Source organism: Schistocerca piceifrons, chromosome 2 (genome assembly GCF_021461385.2).
Source record: "Schistocerca piceifrons isolate TAMUIC-IGC-003096 chromosome 2, iqSchPice1.1, whole genome shotgun sequence".
Lineage (NCBI taxonomy): Eukaryota > Metazoa > Arthropoda > Insecta > Orthoptera > Acrididae > Schistocerca > Schistocerca piceifrons.
The window spans coordinates 296583905-296604895 of record NC_060139.1 but is presented as its reverse complement, the minus strand read 5'-3'; the positions used below and the strand labels follow the sequence as shown (position 1 = coordinate 296604895).

The following is a 20991-nucleotide window of genomic DNA, read 5'->3' as shown; positions in this document are numbered from 1 at the left end:
AGTCGGCAGCGGCGGAAGGTGATCGTACCTGGCAGGCGCATTTCGAGGCAGGCTAGGGGAGCACATCCAGACGCATTCGGACAGCGTATCCGCGCACATTTCGCATCCTTTGGCAAGAGTTGGGCGCCGGCGACGCAAGAGTACGCAGAGGACCGCGTTCTGGCGGCATTTTTAAGCAGTGCAGTGCAGGATTCAGCGTCTGCAGCATCTTTCCCACAGAATGCTACGGCGCTTGACGGCAGTCCCACTTTCCCTTGAGACATCTGCTCGGGAAGCAGCGTCAAGTTACCGCTGGCCCCAGCATCGGTGGTTCAGTGGTAGAATGCTCGCCTGCCACGCGGGCGGCCCGGGTTCGATTCCCGGCCGATGCATCATTTTGCTTTTCCCGCGATGATGCTGCCGCGTGGCTTGAGCGCTTGAGATGCACGATCCACAAGAATGTGTAGCTGGATTTCCCTTGAGAAGGACCGAGAACGCAGCACTCGCGGGTCCCCACTAGGACGCTCGCATCATGTTCTACAGACTAGCGTCGGCCTGGCCTCACAAGTTGCCGGGTCCGGGTGCCTCCGAGGCTCTGAACTTTAACGACAAGGAGTGCTGCCTATCGTTGCAACAGCTGCAGCAGCACCGCAATCAACTGGGCCGGCAGTGCACGTGTAGCAACAGAACACGTTATCCAGGAAGTACAGTGTCTCTACGTCTAATATTGGGTACGGCATTTACCCAGTTTGCAGGACAAGCGGTGCACCCGTGCCTCGGAAGCGCAGTAGGCAGCGCGTAAGTCTCATAATCTTAAGGTCGTGAGTTCGATCCTCACCCGGGGCATTTAATTTTCTGTGACTGATGGTGGTGCTGTTGCTAGGGCGCCAACGTATTTCTTGTTTGTTATCCACAACGTTTCAACGCTTCAGCGGGAAAATGTTTACTTCCTGTTATTGCTACTTACAGCTTCCCTTTTCCTCTTCTTCCAGCAGAGCATGAAGCCAAAAGCATTGCTCTGCGACGTTTGAGGTGCGCGCCTTGCCAGTCACTATGTGCAAAGATGCTCGCAAAGAGAGAGGGGCGCCGACGCGGCACTCGACACGAAATGCGACAAGCGACCGTACAAACGGTCGAAAGAAACGGCCGCATCCGGTGTGGTCTAGTGGCTAGGATACCTGGCTTTCACCCAGGAGGCCCGGTTTCGATTCCCGGTACCGGAACGGAATTTTTTCCACACGAATCGTGACAGGTTTGAGCTGTCCGAGCGGCCGTTTCCCGTCCTGCTCGCAATATAGCTACTGTTTCGTGACCGTCAGCAGAATATAGACTAGGGAAGCAGACACACGACGACCATAGAAATGGTGTATGGCTTCATGCCACCTGTTTCCAGCGTAGGGCTGAGCAACTGCATCTGCCGAGGCCCGTTAGCTCAGTTGGTTAGAGCGTCGTGCTAATAACGCGAAGGTCGTGGGTTCGATCCCCCCACGGGCCACTACTCCTTTACTACTACGAAAAGGCAGCGCCGATTTCAGCTGGCGAGTGTGATGACCAGAAGATCATCACCCTGCGTGGAAGTTGACAGAGGATCCGAACCCGACTCGTCGGGAAGCGCTACAGCATTCACTCGGCAATGGCCATAATATCTTGAATACACTGGTTCTCAACCGATAAAGAGAAAATGAAAGAAAATGTCCGATTGCCGATGCGTAACAACTTTGGCCCTTGTCAGTACTTGGGCGGGTGAGCGCATGGGAACACAGGGCACTATTTGCACTTTTACTTCCTATTTTTGTTTCTCCTTTGTTTTCGGAGCTACAGCCCGATTCGGTCAGGGAGACGCCACCGTGAAATGAAGGGGGCGTGCTGTGTGTCCATCGCCTCGCCTCTCCTTAGCTCTCTCAGTCGTTTCTCGTGCTTGTCGTTTTGATAAAGGCCGATTTGAGAGCGTCAGCTCTCGCGTCAGCTGAGCAAAGTCGAGACAAGTCGAGACACACTAAGGGCTGGTATGCAGCGAGTAAGAGGGCGAAAAAACAATAATTTAAGAGCGCGTGGCAAAAGTACTCATACGCGAAATTAAAAGCCTGCTGCGGTGGCCGGGAATCGAACCCGGATCAACTGCTTGGAAGGCACCTATGCTGACCATTACACCACCACCGCACAAGCGAGCGCCGCGCGTCCGCGCTGTGTCGGCTTCCCGCCAGTCGGCAGCGGCGGAAGGTGATCGTACCTGGCAGGCGCATTTCGAGGCAGGCTAGGGGAGCACATCCAGACGCATTCGGACAGCGTATCCGCGCACATTTCGCATCCTTTGGCAAGAGTTGGGCGCCGGCGACGCAAGAGTACGCAGAGGACCGCGTTCTGGCGGCATTTTTAAGCAGTGCAGTGCAGGATTCAGCGTCTGCAGCATCTTTCCCACAGAATGCTACGGCGCTTGACGGCAGTCCCACTTTCCCTTGAGACATCTGCTCGGGAAGCAGCGTCAAGTTACCGCTGGCCCCAGCATCGGTGGTTCAGTGGTAGAATGCTCGCCTGCCACGCGGGCGGCCCGGGTTCGATTCCCGGCCGATGCATCATTTTGCTTTTCCCGCGATGATGCTGCCGCGTGGCTTGAGCGCTTGAGATTCACGATCCACAAGAATGTGTAGCTGGATTTCCCTTGAGAAGGACCGAGAACGCAGCACTCGCGGGTCCCCACTAGGACGCTCGCATCATGTTCTACAGACTAGCGTCGGCCTGGCCTCACAAGTTGCCGGGTCCGGGTGCCTCCGAGGCTCTGAACTTTAACGACAAGGAGTGCTGCCTATCGTTGCAACAGCTGCAGCAGCACCGCAATCAACTGGGCCGGCAGTGCACGTGTAGCAACAGAACACGTTATCCAGGAAGTACAGTGTCTCTACGTCTAATATTGGGTACGGCATTTACCCAGTTTGCAGGACAAGCGGTGCACCCGTGCCTCGGTAGCGCAGTAGGCAGCGCGTAAGTCTCATAATCTTAAGGTCGTGAGTTCGATCCTCACCCGGGGCATTTAATTTTCTGTGACTGATGGTGGTGCTGTTGCTAGGGCGCCAACGTATTTCTTGTTTGTTATCCACAACGTTTCAACGCTTCAGCGGGAAAATGTTTACTTCCTGTTATTGCTACTTACAGCTTCCCTTTTCCTCTTCTTCCAGCAGAGCATGAAGCCAAAAGCATTGCTCTGCGACGTTTGAGGTGCGCGCCTTGCCAGTCACTATGTGCAAAGATGCTCGCAAAGAGAGAGGGGCGCCGACGCGGCACTCGACACGAAATGCGACAAGCGACCGTACAAACGGTCGAAAGAAACGGCCGCATCCGGTGTGGTCTAGTGGCTAGGATACCTGGCTTTCACCCAGGAGGCCCGGGTTCGATTCCCGGTACCGGAACGGAATTTTTTCCACATGAATCGTGACAGGTTTGAGCTGTCCGAGCGGCCGTTTCCCGTCCTGCTCGCAATATAGCTACTGTTTCGTGACCGTCAGCAGAATATAGACTAGGGAAGCAGACACACGACGACCATAGAAATGGTGTATGGCTTCATGCCACCTGTTTCCAGCGTAGGGCTGAGCAACTGCATCTGCCGAGGCCCGTTAGCTCAGTTGGTTAGAGCGTCGTGCTAATAACGCGAAGGTCGTGGGTTCGATCCCCCCACGGGCCACTACTCCTTTACTACTACGAAAAGGCAGCGCCGATTTCAGCTGGCGAGTGTGATGACCAGAAGATCATCACCCTGCGTGGAAGTTGACAGAGGATCCGAACCCGACTCGTCGGGAAGCGCTACAGCATTCACTCGGCAATGGCCATAATATCTTGAATACACTGGTTCTCAACCGATAAAGAGAAAATGAAAGAAAATGTCCGATTGCCGATGCGTAACAACTTTGGCCCTTGTCAGTACTTGGGCGGGTGAGCGCATGGGAACACAGGGCACTATTTGCACTTTTACTTCCTATTTTTGTTTCTCCTTTGTTTTCGGAGCTACAGCCCGATTCGGTCAGGGAGACGCCACCGTGAAATGAAGGGGGCGTGCTGTGTGTCCATCGCCTCGCCTCTCCTTAGCTCTCTCAGTCGTTTCTCGTGCTTGTCGTTTTGATAAAGGCCGATTTGAGAGCGTCAGCTCTCGCGTCAGCTGAGCAAAGTCGAGACAAGTCGAGACACACTAAGGGCTGGTATGCAGCGAGTAAGAGGGCGAAAAAACAATAATTTAAGAGCGCGTGGCAAAAGTACTCATACGCGAAATTAAAAGCCTGCTGCGGTGGCCGGGAATCGAACCCGGATCAACTGCTTGGAAGGCACCTATGCTGACCATTACACCACCACCGCACAAGCGAGCGCCGCGCGTCCGCGCTGTGTCGGCTTCCCGCCAGTCGGCAGCGGCGGAAGGTGATCGTACCTGGCAGGCGCATTTCGAGGCAGGCTAGGGGAGCACATCCAGACGCATTCGGACAGCGTATCCGCGCACATTTCGCATCCTTTGGCAAGAGTTGGGCGCCGGCGACGCAAGAGTACGCAGAGGACCGCGTTCTGGCGGCATTTTTAAGCAGTGCAGTGCAGGATTCAGCGTCTGCAGCATCTTTCCCACAGAATGCTACGGCGCTTGACGGCAGTCCCACTTTCCCTTGAGACATCTGCTCGGGAAGCAGCGTCAAGTTACCGCTGGCCCCAGCATCGGTGGTTCAGTGGTAGAATGCTCGCCTGCCACGCGGGCGGCCCGGGTTCGATTCCCGGCCGATGCATCATTTTGCTTTTCCCGCGATGATGCTGCCGCGTGGCTTGAGCGCTTGAGATGCACGATCCACAAGAATGTGTAGCTGGATTTCCCTTGAGAAGGACCGAGAACGCAGCACTCGCGGGTCCCCACTAGGACGCTCGCATCATGTTCTACAGACTAGCGTCGGCCTGGCCTCACAAGTTGCCGGGTCCGGGTGCCTCCGAGGCTCTGAACTTTAACGACAAGGAGTGCTGCCTATCGTTGCAACAGCTGCAGCAGCACCGCAATCAACTGGGCCGGCAGTGCACGTGTAGCAACAGAACACGTTATCCAGGAAGTACAGTGTCTCTACGTCTAATATTGGGTACGGCATTTACCCAGTTTGCAGGACAAGCGGTGCACCCGTGCCTCGGTAGCGCAGTAGGCAGCGCGTAAGTCTCATAATCTTAAGGTCGTGAGTTCGATCCTCACCCGGGGCATTTAATTTTCTGTGACTGATGGTGGTGCTGTTGCTAGGGCGCCAACGTATTTCTTGTTTGTTATCCACAACGTTTCAACGCTTCAGCGGGAAAATGTTTACTTCCTGTTATTGCTACTTACAGCTTCCCTTTTCCTCTTCTTCCAGCAGAGCATGAAGCCAAAAGCATTGCTCTGCGACGTTTGAGGTGCGCGCCTTGCCAGTCACTATGTGCAAAGATGCTCGCAAAGAGAGAGGGGCGCCGACGCGGCACTCGACACGAAATGCGACAAGCGACCGTACAAACGGTCGAAAGAAACGGCCGCATCCGGTGTGGTCTAGTGGCTAGGATACCTGGCTTTCACCCAGGAGGCCCGGGTTCGATTCCCGGTACCGGAACGGAATTTTTTCCACATGAATCGTGACAGGTTTGAGCTGTCCGAGCGGCCGTTTCCCGTCCTGCTCGCAATATAGCTACTGTTTCGTGACCGTCAGCAGAATATAGACTAGGGAAGCAGACACACGACGACCATAGAAATGGTGTATGGCTTCATGCCACCTGTTTCCAGCGTAGGGCTGAGCAACTGCATCTGCCGAGGCCCGTTAGCTCAGTTGGTTAGAGCGTCGTGCTAATAACGCGAAGGTCGTGGGTTCGATCCCCCCACGGGCCACTACTCCTTTACTACTACGAAAAGGCAGCGCCGATTTCAGCTGGCGAGTGTGATGACCAGAAGATCATCACCCTGCGTGGAAGTTGACAGAGGATCCGAACCCGACTCGTCGGGAAGCGCTACAGCATTCACTCGGCAATGGCCATAATATCTTGAATACACTGGTTCTCAACCGATAAAGAGAAAATGAAAGAAAATGTCCGATTGCCGATGCGTAACAACTTTGGCCCTTGTCAGTACTTGGGCGGGTGAGCGCATGGGAACACAGGGCACTATTTGCACTTTTACTTCCTATTTTTGTTTCTCCTTTGTTTTCGGAGCTACAGCCCGATTCGGTCAGGGAGACGCCACCGTGAAATGAAGGGGGCGTGCTGTGTGTCCATCGCCTCGCCTCTCCTTAGCTCTCTCAGTCGTTTCTCGTGCTTGTCGTTTTGATAAAGGCCGATTTGAGAGCGTCAGCTCTCGCGTCAGCTGAGCAAAGTCGAGACAAGTCGAGACACACTAAGGGCTGGTATGCAGCGAGTAAGAGGGCGAAAAAACAATAATTTAAGAGCGCGTGGCAAAAGTACTCATACGCGAAATTAAAAGCCTGCTGCGGTGGCCGGGAATCGAACCCGGATCAACTGCTTGGAAGGCACCTATGCTGACCATTACACCACCACCGCACAAGCGAGCGCCGCGCGTCCGCGCTGTGTCGGCTTCCCGCCAGTCGGCAGCGGCGGAAGGTGATCGTACCTGGCAGGCGCATTTCGAGGCAGGCTAGGGGAGCACATCCAGACGCATTCGGACAGCGTATCCGCGCACATTTCGCATCCTTTGGCAAGAGTTGGGCGCCGGCGACGCAAGAGTACGCAGAGGACCGCGTTCTGGCGGCATTTTTAAGCAGTGCAGTGCAGGATTCAGCGTCTGCAGCATCTTTCCCACAGAATGCTACGGCGCTTGACGGCAGTCCCACTTTCCCTTGAGACATCTGCTCGGGAAGCAGCGTCAAGTTACCGCTGGCCCCAGCATCGGTGGTTCAGTGGTAGAATGCTCGCCTGCCACGCGGGCGGCCCGGGTTCGATTCCCGGCCGATGCATCATTTTGCTTTTCCCGCGATGATGCTGCCGCGTGGCTTGAGCGCTTGAGATGCACGATCCACAAGAATGTGTAGCTGGATTTCCCTTGAGAAGGACCGAGAACGCAGCACTCGCGGGTCCCCACTAGGACGCTCGCATCATGTTCTACAGACTAGCGTCGGCCTGGCCTCACAAGTTGCCGGGTCCGGGTGCCTCCGAGGCTCTGAACTTTAACGACAAGGAGTGCTGCCTATCGTTGCAACAGCTGCAGCAGCACCGCAATCAACTGGGCCGGCAGTGCACGTGTAGCAACAGAACACGTTATCCAGGAAGTACAGTGTCTCTACGTCTAATATTGGGTACGGCATTTACCCAGTTTGCAGGACAAGCGGTGCACCCGTGCCTCGGTAGCGCAGTAGGCAGCGCGTAAGTCTCATAATCTTAAGGTCGTGAGTTCGATCCTCACCCGGGGCATTTAATTTTCTGTGACTGATGGTGGTGCTGTTGCTAGGGCGCCAACGTATTTCTTGTTTGTTATCCACAACGTTTCAACGCTTCAGCGGGAAAATGTTTACTTCCTGTTATTGCTACTTACAGCTTCCCTTTTCCTCTTCTCCCAGCAGAGCATGAAGCCAAAAGCATTGCTCTGCGACGTTTGAGGTGCGCGCCTTGCCAGTCACTATGTGCAAAGATGCTCGCAAAGAGAGAGGGGCGCCGACGCGGCACTCGACACGAAATGCGACAAGCGACCGTACGAACGGTCGAACGAAACGGCCGCATCCGGTGTGGTCTAGTGGCTAGGATACCTGGCTTTCACCCAGGAGGCCCGGGTTCGATTCCCGGTACCGGAACGGAATTTTTTCCACACGAATCGTGACAGGTTTGAGCTGTCCGAGCGGCCGTTTCCCGTCCTGCTCGCAATATAGCTACTGTTTCGTGACCGTCAGCAGAATATAGACTAGGGAAGCAGACACACGACGACCATAGAAATGGTGTATGGCTTCATGCCACCTGTTTCCAGCGTAGGGCTGAGCAACTCCGTCTGCCGAGGCCCGTTAGCTCAGTTGGTTAGAGCGTCGTGCTAATAACGCGAAGGTCGTGGGTTCGATCCCCCCACGGGCCACTACTCCTTTACTACTACGAAAAGGCAGCGCCGATTTCAGCTGGCGAGTGTGATGACCAGAAGATCATCACCCTGCGTGGAAGTTGACAGAGGATCCGAACCCGACTCGTCGGGAAGCGCTACAGCATTCACTCGGCAATGGCCATAATATCTTGAATACACTGGTTCTCAACCGATAAAGAGAAAATGAAAGAAAATGTCCGATTGCCGATGCGTAACAACTTTGGCCCTTGTCAGTACTTGGGCGGGTGAGCGCATGGGAACACAGGGCACTATTTGCACTTTTACTACCTATTTTTGTTTCCCCTTTGTTTTCGGAGCTACAGCCCGATTCGGTCAGGGAGACGCCACCGTGAAATGAAGGGGGCGTGCTGTGTGTCCATCGCCTCGCCTCTCCTTAGCTCTCTCAGTCGTTTCTCGTGCTTGTCGTTTTGATAAAGGCCGATTTGAGAGCGTCAGCTCTCGCGTCAGCTAGGCAAAGTCGAGACAAGTCGAGACACACTAAGGGCTGGTATGCAGCGAGTAAGAGGGCGAAAAAACAATAATTTAAGAGCGCGTGGCAAAAGTACTCATACGCGAAATTAAAAGCCTGCTGCGGTGGCCGGGAATCGAACCCGGATCAACTGCTTGGAAGGAACCTATGCTGACCATTACACCACCACCGCACAAGCGAGCGCCGCGCGTCCGCGCTGTGTCGGCTTCCCGCCAGTCGGCAGCGGCGGAAGGTGATCGTACCTGGCAGGCGCATTTCGAGGCAGGCTAGGGGAGCACATCCAGACGCATTCGGACAGCGTATCCGCGCACATTTCGCATCCTTTGGCAAGAGTTGGGCGCCGGCGACGCAAGAGTACGCAGAGGACCGCGTTCTGGCGGCATTTTTAAGCAGTGCAGTGCAGGATTCAGCGTCTGCAGCATCTTTCCCACAGAATGCTACGGCGCTTGACGGCAGTCCCACTTTCCCTTGAGACATCTGCTCGGGAAGCAGCGTCAAGTTACCGCTGGCCCCAGCATCGGTGGTTCAGTGGTAGAATGCTCGCCTGCCACGCGGGCGGCCCGGGTTCGATTCCCGGCCGATGCATCATTTTGCTTTTCCCGCGATGATGCTGCCGCGTGGCTTGAGCGCTTGAGATGCACGATCCACAAGAATGTGTAGCTGGATTTCCCTTGAGAAGGACCGAGAACGCAGCACTCGCGGGTCCCCACTAGGACGCTCGCATCATGTTCTACAGACTAGCGTCGGCCTGGCCTCACAAGTTGCCGGGTCCGGGTGCCTCCGAGGCTCTGAACTTTAACGACAAGGAGTGCTGCCTATCGTTGCAACAGCTGCAGCAGCACCGCAATCAACTGGGCCGGCAGTGCACGTGTAGCAACAGAACACGTTATCCAGGAAGTACAGTGTCTCTACGTCTAATATTGGGTACGGCATTTACCCAGTTTGCAGGACAAGCGGTGCACCCGTGCCTCGGTAGCGCAGTAGGCAGCGCGTAAGTCTCATAATCTTAAGGTCGTGAGTTCGATCCTCACCCGGGGCATTTAATTTTCTGTGACTGATGGTGGTGCTGTTGCTAGGGCGCCAACGTATTTCTTGTTTGTTATCCACAACGTTTCAACGCTTCAGCGGGAAAATGTTTACTTCCTGTTATTGCTACTTACAGCTTCCCTTTTCCTCTTCTCCCAGCAGAGCATGAAGCCAAAAGCATTGCTCTGCGACGTTTGAGGTGCGCGCCTTGCCAGTCACTATGTGCAAAGATGCTCGCAAAGAGAGAGGGGCGCCGACGCGGCACTCGACACGAAATGCGACAAGCGACCGTACGAACGGTCGAACGAAACGGCCGCATCCGGTGTGGTCTAGTGGCTAGGATACCTGGCTTTCACCCAGGAGGCCCGGGTTCGATTCCCGGTACCGGAACGGAATTTTTTCCACACGAATCGTGACAGGTTTGAGCTGTCCGAGCGGCCGTTTCCCGTCCTGCTCGCAATATAGCTACTGTTTCGTGACCGTCAGCAGAATATAGACTAGGGAAGCAGACACACGACGACCATAGAAATGGTGTATGGCTTCATGCCACCTGTTTCCAGCGTAGGGCTGAGCAACTCCGTCTGCCGAGGCCCGTTAGCTCAGTTGGTTAGAGCGTCGTGCTAATAACGCGAAGGTCGTGGGTTCGATCCCCCCACGGGCCACTACTCCTTTACTACTACGAAAAGGCAGCGCCGATTTCAGCTGGCGAGTGTGATGACCAGAAGATCATCACCCTGCGTGGAAGTTGACAGAGGATCCGAACCCGACACGTCGGGAAGCGCTACAGCATTCACTCGGCAATGGCCATAATATCTTGAATACACTGGTTCTCAACCGATAAAGAGAAAATGAAAGAAAATGTCCGATTGCCGATGCGTAACAACTTTGGCCCTTGTCAGTACTTGGGCGGGTGAGCGCATGGGAACACAGGGCACTATTTGCACTTTTACTACCTATTTTTGTTTCCCCTTTGTTTTCGGAGCTACAGCCCGATTCGGTCAGGGAGACGCCACCGTGAAATGAAGGGGGCGTGCTGTATGTCCATCGCCTCGCCTCTCCTTAGCTCTCTCAGTCGTTTCTCGTGCTTGTCGTTTTGATAAAGGCCGATTTGAGAGCGTCAGCTCTCGCGTCAGCTGAGCAAAGTCGAGACAAGTCGAGACACACTAAGGGCTGGTATGCAGCGAGTAAGAGGGCGAAAAAACAATAATTTAAGAGCGCGTGGCAAAAGTACTCATACGCGAAATTAAAAGCCTGCTGCGGTGGCCGGGAATCGAACCCGGATCAACTGCTTGGAAGGCACCTATGCTGACCATTACACCACCACCGCACAAGCGAGCGCCGCGCGTCCGCGCTGTGTCGGCTTCCCGCCAGTCGGCAGCGGCGGAAGGTGATCGTACCTGGCAGGCGCATTTCGAGGCAGGCTAGGGGAGCACATCCAGACGCATTCGGACAGCGTATCCGCGCACATTTCGCATCCTTTGGCAAGAGTTGGGCGCCGGCGACGCAAGAGTACGCAGAGGACCGCGTTCTGGCGGCATTTTTAAGCAGTGCAGTGCAGGATTCAGCGTCTGCAGCATCTTTCCCACAGAATGCTACGGCGCTTGACGGCAGTCCCACTTTCCCTTGAGACATCTGCTCGGGAAGCAGCGTCAAGTTACCGCTGGCCCCAGCATCGGTGGTTCAGTGGTAGAATGCTCGCCTGCCACGCGGGCGGCCCGGGTTCGATTCCCGGCCGATGCATCATTTTGCTTTTCCCGCGATGATGCTGCCGCGTGGCTTGAGCGCTTGAGATGCACGATCCACAAGAATGTGTAGCTGGATTTCCCTTGAGAAGGACCGAGAACGCAGCACTCGCGGGTCCCCACTAGGACGCTCGCATCATGTTCTACAGACTAGCGTCGGCCTGGCCTCACAAGTTGCCGGGTCCGGGTGCCTCCGAGGCTCTGAACTTTAACGACAAGGAGTGCTGCCTATCGTTGCAACAGCTGCAGCAGCACCGCAATCAACTGGGCCGGCAGTGCACGTGTAGCAACAGAACACGTTATCCAGGAAGTACAGTGTCTCTACGTCTAATATTGGGTACGGCATTTACCCAGTTTGCAGGACAAGCGGTGCACCCGTGCCTCGGTAGCGCAGTAGGCAGCGCGTAAGTCTCATAATCTTAAGGTCGTGAGTTCGATCCTCACCCGGGGCATTTAATTTTCTGTGACTGATGGTGGTGCTGTTGCTAGGGCGCCAACGTATTTCTTGTTTGTTATCCACAACGTTTCAACGCTTCAGCGGGAAAATGTTTACTTCCTGTTATTGCTACTTACAGCTTCCCTTTTCCTCTTCTCCCAGCAGAGCATGAAGCCAAAAGCATTGCTCTGCGACGTTTGAGGTGCGCGCCTTGCCAGTCACTATGTGCAAAGATGCTCGCAAAGAGAGAGGGGCGCCGACGCGGCACTCGACACGAAATGCGACAAGCGACCGTACGAACGGTCGAACGAAACGGCCGCATCCGGTGTGGTCTAGTGGCTAGGATACCTGGCTTTCACCCAGGAGGCCCGGGTTCGATTCCCGGTACCGGAACGGAATTTTTTCCACACGAATCGTGACAGGTTTGAGCTGTCCGAGCGGCCGTTTCCCGTCCTGCTCGCAATATAGCTACTGTTTCGTGACCGTCAGCAGAATATAGACTAGGGAAGCAGACACACGACGACCATAGAAATGGTGTATGGCTTCATGCCACCTGTTTCCAGCGTAGGGCTGAGCAACTCCGTCTGCCGAGGCCCGTTAGCTCAGTTGGTTAGAGCGTCGTGCTAATAACGCGAAGGTCGTGGGTTCGATCCCCCCACGGGCCACTACTCCTTTACTACTACGAAAAGGCAGCGCCGATTTCAGCTGGCGAGTGTGATGACCAGAAGATCATCACCCTGCGTGGAAGTTGACAGAGGATCCGAACCCGACACGTCGGGAAGCGCTACAGCATTCACTCGGCAATGGCCATAATATCTTGAATACACTGGTTCTCAACCGATAAAGAGAAAATGAAAGAAAATGTCCGATTGCCGATGCGTAACAACTTTGGCCCTTGTCAGTACTTGGGCGGGTGAGCGCATGGGAACACAGGGCACTATTTGCACTTTTACTACCTATTTTTGTTTCCCCTTTGTTTTCGGAGCTACAGCCCGATTCGGTCAGGGAGACGCCACCGTGAAATGAAGGGGGCGTGCTGTATGTCCATCGCCTCGCCTCTCCTTAGCTCTCTCAGTCGTTTCTCGTGCTTGTCGTTTTGATAAAGGCCGATTTGAGAGCGTCAGCTCTCGCGTCAGCTGAGCAAAGTCGAGACAAGTCGAGACACACTAAGGGCTGGTATGCAGCGAGTAAGAGGGCGAAAAAACAATAATTTAAGAGCGCGTGGCAAAAGTACTCATACGCGAAATTAAAAGCCTGCTGCGGTGGCCGGGAATCGAACCCGGATCAACTGCTTGGAAGGCACCTATGCTGACCATTACACCACCACCGCACAAGCGAGCGCCGCGCGTCCGCGCTGTGTCGGCTTCCCGCCAGTCGGCAGCGGCGGAAGGTGATCGTACCTGGCAGGCGCATTTCGAGGCAGGCTAGGGGAGCACATCCAGACGCATTCGGACAGCGTATCCGCGCACATTTCGCATCCTTTGGCAAGAGTTGGGCGCCGGCGACGCAAGAGTACGCAGAGGACCGCGTTCTGGCGGCATTTTTAAGCAGTGCAGTGCAGGATTCAGCGTCTGCAGCATCTTTCCCACAGAATGCTACGGCGCTTGACGGCAGTCCCACTTTCCCTTGAGACATCTGCTCGGGAAGCAGCGTCAAGTTACCGCTGGCCCCAGCATCGGTGGTTCAGTGGTAGAATGCTCGCCTGCCACGCGGGCGGCCCGGGTTCGATTCCCGGCCGATGCATCATTTTGCTTTTCCCGCGATGATGCTGCCGCGTGGCTTGAGCGCTTGAGATGCACGATCCACAAGAATGTGTAGCTGGATTTCCCTTGAGAAGGACCGAGAACGCAGCACTCGCGGGTCCCCACTAGGACGCTCGCATCATGTTCTACAGACTAGCGTCGGCCTGGCCTCACAAGTTGCCGGGTCCGGGTGCCTCCGAGGCTCTGAACTTTAACGACAAGGAGTGCTGCCTATCGTTGCAACAGCTGCAGCAGCACCGCAATCAACTGGGCCGGCAGTGCACGTGTAGCAACAGAACACGTTATCCAGGAAGTACAGTGTCTCTACGTCTAATATTGGGTACGGCATTTACCCAGTTTGCAGGACAAGCGGTGCACCCGTGCCTCGGTAGCGCAGTAGGCAGCGCGTAAGTCTCATAATCTTAAGGTCGTGAGTTCGATCCTCACCCGGGGCATTTAATTTTCTGTGACTGATGGTGGTGCTGTTGCTTGGGCGCCAACGTATTTCTTGTTTGTTATCCACAACGTTTCAACGCTTCAGCGGGAAAATGTTTACTTCCTGTTATTGCTACTTACAGCTTCCCTTTTCCTCTTCTTCCAGCAGAGCATGAAGCCAAAAGCATTGCTCTGCGACGTTTGAGGTGCGCGCCTTGCCAGTCACTATGTGCAAAGATGCTCGCAAAGAGAGAGGGGCGCCGACGCGGCACTCGACACGAAATGCGACAAGCGACCGTACAAACGGTCGAAAGAAACGGCCGCATCCGGTGTGGTCTAGTGGCTAGGATACCTGGCTTTCACCCAGGAGGCCCGGTTTCGATTCCCGGTACCGGAACGGAATTTTTTCCACACGAATCGTGACAGGTTTGAGCTGTCCGAGCGGCCGTTTCCCGTCCTGCTCGCAATATAGCTACTGTTTCGTGACCGTCAGCAGAATATAGACTAGGGAAGCAGACACACGACGACCATAGAAATGGTGTATGGCTTCATGCCACCTGTTTCCAGCGTAGGGCTGAGCAACTGCATCTGCCGAGGCCCGTTAGCTCAGTTGGTTAGAGCGTCGTGCTAATAACGCGAAGGTCGTGGGTTCGATCCCCCCACGGGCCACTACTCCTTTACTACTACGAAAAGGCAGCGCCGATTTCAGCTGGCGAGTGTGATGACCAGAAGATCATCACCCTGCGTGGAAGTTGACAGAGGATCCGAACCCGACTCGTCGGGAAGCGCTACAGCATTCACTCGGCAATGGCCATAATATCTTGAATACACTGGTTCTCAACCGATAAAGAGAAAATGAAAGAAAATGTCCGATTGCCGATGCGTAACAACTTTGGCCCTTGTCAGTACTTGGGCGGGTGAGCGCATGGGAACACAGGGCACTATTTGCACTTTTACTTCCTATTTTTGTTTCTCCTTTGTTTTCGGAGCTACAGCCCGATTCGGTCAGGGAGACGCCACCGTGAAATGAAGGGGGCGTGCTGTGTGTCCATCGCCTCGCCTCTCCTTAGCTCTCTCAGTCGTTTCTCGTGCTTGTCGTTTTGATAAAGGCCGATTTGAGAGCGTCAGCTCTCGCGTCAGCTGAGCAAAGTCGAGACAAGTCGAGACACACTAAGGGCTGGTATGCAGCGAGTAAGAGGGCGAAAAAACAATAATTTAAGAGCGCGTGGCAAAAGTACTCATACGCGAAATTAAAAGCCTGCTGCGGTGGCCGGGAATCGAACCCGGATCAACTGCTTGGAAGGCACCTATGCTGACCATTACACCACCACCGCACAAGCGAGCGCCGCGCGTCCGCGCTGTGTCGGCTTCCCGCCAGTCGGCAGCGGCGGAAGGTGATCGTACCTGGCAGGCGCATTTCGAGGCAGGCTAGGGGAGCACATCCAGACGCATTCGGACAGCGTATCCGCGCACATTTCGCATCCTTTGGCAAGAGTTGGGCGCCGGCGACGCAAGAGTACGCAGAGGACCGCGTTCTGGCGGCATTTTTAAGCAGTGCAGTGCAGGATTCAGCGTCTGCAGCATCTTTCCCACAGAATGCTACGGCGCTTGACGGCAGTCCCACTTTCCCTTGAGACATCTGCTCGGGAAGCAGCGTCAAGTTACCGCTGGCCCCAGCATCGGTGGTTCAGTGGTAGAATGCTCGCCTGCCACGCGGGCGGCCCGGGTTCGATTCCCGGCCGATGCATCATTTTGCTTTTCCCGCGATGATGCTGCCGCGTGGCTTGAGCGCTTGAGATGCACGATCCACAAGAATGTGTAGCTGGATTTCCCTTGAGAAGGACCGAGAACGCAGCACTCGCGGGTCCCCACTAGGACGCTCGCATCATGTTCTACAGACTAGCGTCGGCCTGGCCTCACAAGTTGCCGGGTCCGGGTGCCTCCGAGGCTCTGAACTTTAACGACAAGGAGTGCTGCCTATCGTTGCAACAGCTGCAGCAGCACCGCAATCAACTGGGCCGGCAGTGCACGTGTAGCAACAGAACACGTTATCCAGGAAGTACAGTGTCTCTACGTCTAATATTGGGTACGGCATTTACCCAGTTTGCAGGACAAGCGGTGCACCCGTGCCTCGGTAGCGCAGTAGGCAGCGCGTAAGTCTCATAATCTTAAGGTCGTGAGTTCGATCCTCACCCGGGGCATTTAATTTTCTGTGACTGATGGTGGTGCTGTTGCTAGGGCGCCAACGTATTTCTTGTTTGTTATCCACAACGTTTCAACGCTTCAGCGGGAAAATGTTTACTTCCTGTTATTGCTACTTACAGCTTCCCTTTTCCTCTTCTTCCAGCAGAGCATGAAGCCAAAAGCATTGCTCTGCGACGTTTGAGGTGCGCGCCTTGCCAGTCACTATGTGCAAAGATGCTCGCAAAGAGAGAGGGGCGCCGACGCGGCACTCGACACGAAATGCGACAAGCGACCGTACAAACGGTCGAAAGAAACGGCCGCATCCGGTGTGGTCTAGTGGCTAGGATACCTGGCTTTCACCCAGGAGGCCCGGGTTCGATTCCCGGTACCGGAACGGAATTTTTTCCACATGAATCGTGACAGGTTTGAGCTGTCCGAGCGGCCGTTTCCCGTCCTGCTCGCAATATAGCTACTGTTTCGTGACCGTCAGCAGAATATAGACTAGGGAAGCAGACACACGACGACCATAGAAATGGTGTATGGCTTCATGCCACCTGTTTCCAGCGTAGGGCTGAGCAACTGCATCTGCCGAGGCCCGTTAGCTCAGTTGGTTAGAGCGTCGTGCTAATAACGCGAAGGTCGTGGGTTCGATCCCCCCACGGGCCACTACTCCTTTACTACTACGAAAAGGCAGCGCCGATTTCAGCTGGCGAGTGTGATGACCAGAAGATCATCACCCTGCGTGGAAGTTGACAGAGGATCCGAACCCGACTCGTCGGGAAGCGCTACAGCATTCACTCGGCAATGGCCATAATATCTTGAATACACTGGTTCTCAACCGATAAAGAGAAAGTGAAAGAAAATGTCCGATTGCCGATGCGTAACAACTTTGGCCCTTGTCAGTACTTGGGCGGGTGAGCGCATGGGAACACAGGGCACTATTTGCACTTTTACTTCCTATTTTTGTTTCTCCTTTGTTTTCGGAGCTACAGCCCGATTCGGTCAGGGAGACGCCACCGTGAAATGAAGGGGGCGTGCTGTGTGTCCATCGCCTCGCCTCTCCTTAGCTCTCTCAGTCGTTTCTCGTGCTTGTCGTTTTGATAAAGGCCGATTTGAGAGCGTCAGCTCTCGCGTCAGCTGAGCAAAGTCGAGACAAGTCGAGACACACTAAGGGCTGGTATGCAGCGAGTAAGAGGGCGAAAAAACAATAATTTAAGAGCGCGTGGCAAAAGTACTCATACGCGAAATTAAAAGCCTGCTGCGGTGGCCGGGAATCGAACCCGGATCAACTGCTTGGAAGGCACCTATGCTGACCATTACACCACCACCGCACAAGCGAGCGCCGCGCGTCCGCGCTGTGTCGGCTTCCCGCCAGTCGGCAGCGGCGGAAGGTGATCGTACCTGGCAGGCGCATTTCGAGGCAGGCTAGGGGAGCACATCCAGACGCATTCGGACAGCGTATCCGCGCACATTTCGCATCCTTTGGCAAGAGTTGGGCGCCGGCGACGCAAGAGTACGCAGAGGACCGCGTTCTGGCGGCATTTTTAAGCAGTGCAGTGCAGGATTCAGCGTCTGCAGCATCTTTCCCACAGAATGCTACGGCGCTTGACGGCAGTCCCACTTTCCCTTGAGACATCTGCTCGGGAAGCAGCGTCAAGTTACCGCTGGCCCCAGCATCGGTGGTTCAGTGGTAGAATGCTCGCCTGCCACGCGGGCGGCCCGGGTTCGATTCCCGGCCGATGCATCATTTTGCTTTTCCCGCGATGATGCTGCCGCGTGGCTTGAGCGCTTGAGATGCACGATCCACAAGAATGTGTAGCTGGATTTCCCTTGAGAAGGACCGAGAACGCAGCACTCGCGGGTCCCCACTAGGACGCTCGCATCATGTTCTACAGACTAGCGTCGGCCTGGCCTCACAAGTTGCCGGGTCCGGGTGCCTCCGAGGCTCTGAACTTTAACGACAAGGAGTGCTGCCTATCGTTGCAACAGCTGCAGCAGCACCGCAATCAACTGGGCCGGCAGTGCACGTGTAGCAACAGAACACGTTATCCAGGAAGTACAGTGTCTCTACGTCTAATATTGGGTACGGCATTTACCCAGTTTGCAGGACAAGCGGTGCACCCGTGCCTCGGTAGCGCAGTAGGCAGCGCGTAAGTCTCATAATCTTAAGGTCGTGAGTTCGATCCTCACCCGGGGCATTTAATTTTCTGTGACTGATGGTGGTGCTGTTGCTAGGGCGCCAACGTATTTCTTGTTTGTTATCCACAACGTTTCAACGCTTCAGCGGGAAAATGTTTACTTCCTGTTATTGCTACTTACAGCTTCCCTTTTCCTCTTCTTCCAGCAGAGCATGAAGCCAAAAGCATTGCTCTGCGACGTTTGAGGTGCGCGCCTTGCCAGTCACTATGTGCAAAGATGCTCGCAAAGAGAGAGGGGCGCCGACGCGGCACTCGACACGAAATGCGACAAGCGACCGTACAAACGGTCGAAAGAAACGGCCGCATCCGGTGTGGTCTAGTGGCTAGGATACCTGGCTTTCACCCAGGAGGCCCGGGTTCGATTCCCGGTACCGGAACGGAATTTTTTCCACATGAATCGTGACAGGTTTGAGCTGTCCGAGCGGCCGTTTCCCGTCCTGCTCGCAATATAGCTACTGTTTCGTGACCGTCAGCAGAATATAGACTAGGGAAGCAGACACACGACGACCATAGAAATGGTGTATGGCTTCATGCCACCTGTTTCCAGCGTAGGGCTGAGCAACTGCATCTGCCGAGGCCCGTTAGCTCAGTTGGTTAGAGCGTCGTGCTAATAACGCGAAGGTCGTGGGTTCGATCCCCCCACGGGCCACTACTCCTTTACTACTACGAAAAGGCAGCGCCGATTTCAGCTGGCGAGTGTGATGACCAGAAGATCATCACCCTGCGTGGAAGTTGACAGAGGATCCGAACCCGACTCGTCGGGAAGCGCTACAGCATTCACTCGGCAATGGCCATAATATCTTGAATACACTGGTTCTCAACCGATAAAGAGAAAATGAAAGAAAATGTCCGATTGCCGATGCGTAACAACTTTGGCCCTTGTCAGTACTTGGGCGGGTGAGCGCATGGGAACACAGGGCACTATTTGCACTTTTACTTCCTATTTTTGTTTCTCCTTTGTTTTCGGAGCTACAGCCCGATTCGGTCAGGGAGACGCCACCGTGAAATGAAGGGGGCGTGCTGTGTGTCCATCGCCTCGCCTCTCCTTAGCTCTCTCAGTCGTTTCTCGTGCTTGTCGTTTTGATAAAGGCCGATTTGAGAGCGTCAGCTCTCGCGTCAGCTGAGCAAAGTCGAGACAAGTCGAGACACACTAAGGGCTGGTATGCAGCGAGTAAGAGGGCGAAAAAACAATAATTTAAGAGCGCGTGGCAAAAGTACTCATACGCGAAATTAAAAGCCTGCTGCGGTGGCCGGGAATCGAACCCGGATCAACTGCTTGGAAGGCACCTATGCTGACCATTACACCACCACCGCACAAGCGAGCGCCGCGCGTCCGCGCTGTGTCGGCTTCCCGCCAGTCGGCAGCGGCGGAAGGTGATCGTACCTGGCAGGCGCATTTCGAGGCAGGCTAGGGGAGCACATCCAGACGCATTCGGACAGCGTATCCGCGCACATTTCGCATCCTTTGGCAAGAGTTGGGCGCCGGCGACGCAAGAGTACGCAGAGGACCGCGTTCTGGCGGCATTTTTAAGCAGTGCAGTGCAGGATTCAGCGTCTGCAGCATCTTTCCCACAGAATGCTACGGCGCTTGACGGCAGTCCCACTTTCCCTTGAGACATCTGCTCGGGAAGCAGCGTCAAGTTACCGCTGGCCCCAGCATCGGTGGTTCAGTGGTAGAATGCTCGCCTGCCACGCGGGCGGCCCGGGTTCGATTCCCGGCCGATGCATCATTTTGCTTTTCCCGCGATGATGCTGCCGCGTGGCTTGAGCGCTTGAGATGCACGATCCACAAGAATGTGTAGCTGGATTTCCCTTGAGAAGGACCGAGAACGCAGCACTCGCGGGTCCCCACTAGGACGCTCGCATCATGTTCTACAGACTAGCGTCGGCCTGGCCTCACAAGTTGCCGGGTCCGGGTGCCTCCGAGGCTCTGAACTTTAACGACAAGGAGTGCTGCCTATCGTTGCAACAGCTGCAGCAGCACCGCAATCAACTGGGCCGGCAGTGCACGTGTAGCAACAGAACACGTTATCCAGGAAGTACAGTGTCTCTACGTCTAATATTGGGTACGGCATTTACCCAGTTTGCAGGACAAGCGGTGCACCCGTGCCTCGGTAGCGCAGTAGGCAGCGCGTAAGTCTCATAATCTTAAGGTCGTGAGTTCGATCCTCACCCGGGGCATTTAATTTTCTGTGACTGATGGTGGTGCTGTTGCTAGGGCGCCAACGTATTTCTTGTTTGTTATCCACAACGTTTCAACGCTTCAGCGGGAAAATGTTTACTTCCTGTTATTGCTACTTACAGCTTCCCTTTTCCTCTTCTTCCAGCAGAGCATGAAGCCAAAAGCATTGCTCTGCGACGTTTGAGGTGCGCGCCTTGCCAGTCACTATGTGCAAAGATGCTCGCAAAGAGAGAGGGGCGCCGACGCGGCACTCGACACGAAATGCGACAAGCGACCGTACAAACGGTCGAAAGAAACGGCCGCATCCGGTGTGGTCTAGTGGCTAGGATACCTGGCTTTCACCCAGGAGGCCCGGGTTCGATTCCCGGTACCGGAACGGAATTTTTTCCACATGAATCGTGACAGGTTTGAGCTGTCCGAGCGGCCGTTTCCCGTCCTGCTCGCAATATAGCTACTGTTTCGTGACCGTCAGCAGAATATAGACTAGGGAAGCAGACACACGACGACCATAGAAATGGTGTATGGCTTCATGCCAC

At 54.9% G+C, this 20991-nt stretch overlaps 47 non-coding genes across 47 annotated transcripts; 39 read left to right on the top strand and 8 right to left on the bottom strand.

Moving 5' to 3' along the window:
* The first annotated feature begins 300 nt into the window (after positions 1–300).
* Trnag-gcc lies at positions 301–371 on the top strand. The gene has a single exon. It is a non-coding gene; the product is annotated as a tRNA-Gly (tRNA).
* Positions 372–752: 381 nt separating this feature from the next.
* Positions 753–825, top strand: Trnam-cau. The gene has a single exon. It is a non-coding gene; the product is annotated as a tRNA-Met (tRNA).
* A 305-nt stretch (positions 826–1130) lies between these two features.
* On the top strand, positions 1131–1202 carry Trnae-uuc. Its single transcript has one exon. It is a non-coding gene; the product is annotated as a tRNA-Glu (tRNA).
* Positions 1203–1400: 198 nt separating this feature from the next.
* Trnai-aau lies at positions 1401–1474 on the top strand. Its single transcript has one exon. It is a non-coding gene; the product is annotated as a tRNA-Ile (tRNA).
* A 593-nt stretch (positions 1475–2067) lies between these two features.
* Trnag-ucc lies at positions 2068–2139 on the bottom strand. Its single transcript has one exon. It is a non-coding gene; the product is annotated as a tRNA-Gly (tRNA).
* A 342-nt stretch (positions 2140–2481) lies between these two features.
* On the top strand, positions 2482–2552 carry Trnag-gcc. The gene has a single exon. It is a non-coding gene; the product is annotated as a tRNA-Gly (tRNA).
* Positions 2553–2933: 381 nt separating this feature from the next.
* Positions 2934–3006, top strand: Trnam-cau. The gene has a single exon. It is a non-coding gene; the product is annotated as a tRNA-Met (tRNA).
* Positions 3007–3311: 305 nt separating this feature from the next.
* On the top strand, positions 3312–3383 carry Trnae-uuc. The gene has a single exon. It is a non-coding gene; the product is annotated as a tRNA-Glu (tRNA).
* Positions 3384–3581: 198 nt separating this feature from the next.
* Positions 3582–3655, top strand: Trnai-aau. Its single transcript has one exon. It is a non-coding gene; the product is annotated as a tRNA-Ile (tRNA).
* Positions 3656–4248: 593 nt separating this feature from the next.
* Positions 4249–4320, bottom strand: Trnag-ucc. Its single transcript has one exon. It is a non-coding gene; the product is annotated as a tRNA-Gly (tRNA).
* Positions 4321–4662: 342 nt separating this feature from the next.
* Trnag-gcc lies at positions 4663–4733 on the top strand. Its single transcript has one exon. It is a non-coding gene; the product is annotated as a tRNA-Gly (tRNA).
* Positions 4734–5114: 381 nt separating this feature from the next.
* Trnam-cau lies at positions 5115–5187 on the top strand. The gene has a single exon. It is a non-coding gene; the product is annotated as a tRNA-Met (tRNA).
* A 305-nt stretch (positions 5188–5492) lies between these two features.
* Trnae-uuc lies at positions 5493–5564 on the top strand. The gene has a single exon. It is a non-coding gene; the product is annotated as a tRNA-Glu (tRNA).
* A 198-nt stretch (positions 5565–5762) lies between these two features.
* On the top strand, positions 5763–5836 carry Trnai-aau. Its single transcript has one exon. It is a non-coding gene; the product is annotated as a tRNA-Ile (tRNA).
* Positions 5837–6429: 593 nt separating this feature from the next.
* On the bottom strand, positions 6430–6501 carry Trnag-ucc. The gene has a single exon. It is a non-coding gene; the product is annotated as a tRNA-Gly (tRNA).
* A 342-nt stretch (positions 6502–6843) lies between these two features.
* Trnag-gcc lies at positions 6844–6914 on the top strand. The gene has a single exon. It is a non-coding gene; the product is annotated as a tRNA-Gly (tRNA).
* Positions 6915–7295: 381 nt separating this feature from the next.
* Positions 7296–7368, top strand: Trnam-cau. Its single transcript has one exon. It is a non-coding gene; the product is annotated as a tRNA-Met (tRNA).
* Positions 7369–7673: 305 nt separating this feature from the next.
* Trnae-uuc lies at positions 7674–7745 on the top strand. Its single transcript has one exon. It is a non-coding gene; the product is annotated as a tRNA-Glu (tRNA).
* A 198-nt stretch (positions 7746–7943) lies between these two features.
* Positions 7944–8017, top strand: Trnai-aau. The gene has a single exon. It is a non-coding gene; the product is annotated as a tRNA-Ile (tRNA).
* Positions 8018–9024: 1007 nt separating this feature from the next.
* On the top strand, positions 9025–9095 carry Trnag-gcc. The gene has a single exon. It is a non-coding gene; the product is annotated as a tRNA-Gly (tRNA).
* Positions 9096–9476: 381 nt separating this feature from the next.
* Positions 9477–9549, top strand: Trnam-cau. Its single transcript has one exon. It is a non-coding gene; the product is annotated as a tRNA-Met (tRNA).
* A 305-nt stretch (positions 9550–9854) lies between these two features.
* Trnae-uuc lies at positions 9855–9926 on the top strand. Its single transcript has one exon. It is a non-coding gene; the product is annotated as a tRNA-Glu (tRNA).
* Positions 9927–10124: 198 nt separating this feature from the next.
* On the top strand, positions 10125–10198 carry Trnai-aau. The gene has a single exon. It is a non-coding gene; the product is annotated as a tRNA-Ile (tRNA).
* A 593-nt stretch (positions 10199–10791) lies between these two features.
* On the bottom strand, positions 10792–10863 carry Trnag-ucc. The gene has a single exon. It is a non-coding gene; the product is annotated as a tRNA-Gly (tRNA).
* A 342-nt stretch (positions 10864–11205) lies between these two features.
* On the top strand, positions 11206–11276 carry Trnag-gcc. Its single transcript has one exon. It is a non-coding gene; the product is annotated as a tRNA-Gly (tRNA).
* Positions 11277–11657: 381 nt separating this feature from the next.
* On the top strand, positions 11658–11730 carry Trnam-cau. Its single transcript has one exon. It is a non-coding gene; the product is annotated as a tRNA-Met (tRNA).
* Positions 11731–12035: 305 nt separating this feature from the next.
* Trnae-uuc lies at positions 12036–12107 on the top strand. Its single transcript has one exon. It is a non-coding gene; the product is annotated as a tRNA-Glu (tRNA).
* A 198-nt stretch (positions 12108–12305) lies between these two features.
* On the top strand, positions 12306–12379 carry Trnai-aau. The gene has a single exon. It is a non-coding gene; the product is annotated as a tRNA-Ile (tRNA).
* Positions 12380–12972: 593 nt separating this feature from the next.
* Positions 12973–13044, bottom strand: Trnag-ucc. The gene has a single exon. It is a non-coding gene; the product is annotated as a tRNA-Gly (tRNA).
* Positions 13045–13386: 342 nt separating this feature from the next.
* Positions 13387–13457, top strand: Trnag-gcc. The gene has a single exon. It is a non-coding gene; the product is annotated as a tRNA-Gly (tRNA).
* Positions 13458–13838: 381 nt separating this feature from the next.
* Trnam-cau lies at positions 13839–13911 on the top strand. The gene has a single exon. It is a non-coding gene; the product is annotated as a tRNA-Met (tRNA).
* A 305-nt stretch (positions 13912–14216) lies between these two features.
* Positions 14217–14288, top strand: Trnae-uuc. Its single transcript has one exon. It is a non-coding gene; the product is annotated as a tRNA-Glu (tRNA).
* A 198-nt stretch (positions 14289–14486) lies between these two features.
* On the top strand, positions 14487–14560 carry Trnai-aau. Its single transcript has one exon. It is a non-coding gene; the product is annotated as a tRNA-Ile (tRNA).
* A 593-nt stretch (positions 14561–15153) lies between these two features.
* Trnag-ucc lies at positions 15154–15225 on the bottom strand. The gene has a single exon. It is a non-coding gene; the product is annotated as a tRNA-Gly (tRNA).
* Positions 15226–15567: 342 nt separating this feature from the next.
* Trnag-gcc lies at positions 15568–15638 on the top strand. The gene has a single exon. It is a non-coding gene; the product is annotated as a tRNA-Gly (tRNA).
* A 381-nt stretch (positions 15639–16019) lies between these two features.
* Positions 16020–16092, top strand: Trnam-cau. The gene has a single exon. It is a non-coding gene; the product is annotated as a tRNA-Met (tRNA).
* A 305-nt stretch (positions 16093–16397) lies between these two features.
* Trnae-uuc lies at positions 16398–16469 on the top strand. Its single transcript has one exon. It is a non-coding gene; the product is annotated as a tRNA-Glu (tRNA).
* Positions 16470–16667: 198 nt separating this feature from the next.
* On the top strand, positions 16668–16741 carry Trnai-aau. Its single transcript has one exon. It is a non-coding gene; the product is annotated as a tRNA-Ile (tRNA).
* A 593-nt stretch (positions 16742–17334) lies between these two features.
* On the bottom strand, positions 17335–17406 carry Trnag-ucc. The gene has a single exon. It is a non-coding gene; the product is annotated as a tRNA-Gly (tRNA).
* Positions 17407–17748: 342 nt separating this feature from the next.
* Positions 17749–17819, top strand: Trnag-gcc. Its single transcript has one exon. It is a non-coding gene; the product is annotated as a tRNA-Gly (tRNA).
* A 381-nt stretch (positions 17820–18200) lies between these two features.
* On the top strand, positions 18201–18273 carry Trnam-cau. Its single transcript has one exon. It is a non-coding gene; the product is annotated as a tRNA-Met (tRNA).
* Positions 18274–18578: 305 nt separating this feature from the next.
* Positions 18579–18650, top strand: Trnae-uuc. The gene has a single exon. It is a non-coding gene; the product is annotated as a tRNA-Glu (tRNA).
* A 198-nt stretch (positions 18651–18848) lies between these two features.
* Trnai-aau lies at positions 18849–18922 on the top strand. Its single transcript has one exon. It is a non-coding gene; the product is annotated as a tRNA-Ile (tRNA).
* Positions 18923–19515: 593 nt separating this feature from the next.
* Trnag-ucc lies at positions 19516–19587 on the bottom strand. Its single transcript has one exon. It is a non-coding gene; the product is annotated as a tRNA-Gly (tRNA).
* Positions 19588–19929: 342 nt separating this feature from the next.
* Trnag-gcc lies at positions 19930–20000 on the top strand. Its single transcript has one exon. It is a non-coding gene; the product is annotated as a tRNA-Gly (tRNA).
* A 381-nt stretch (positions 20001–20381) lies between these two features.
* Trnam-cau lies at positions 20382–20454 on the top strand. Its single transcript has one exon. It is a non-coding gene; the product is annotated as a tRNA-Met (tRNA).
* Positions 20455–20759: 305 nt separating this feature from the next.
* Trnae-uuc lies at positions 20760–20831 on the top strand. The gene has a single exon. It is a non-coding gene; the product is annotated as a tRNA-Glu (tRNA).
* Positions 20832–20991: the final 160 nt, after the last annotated feature.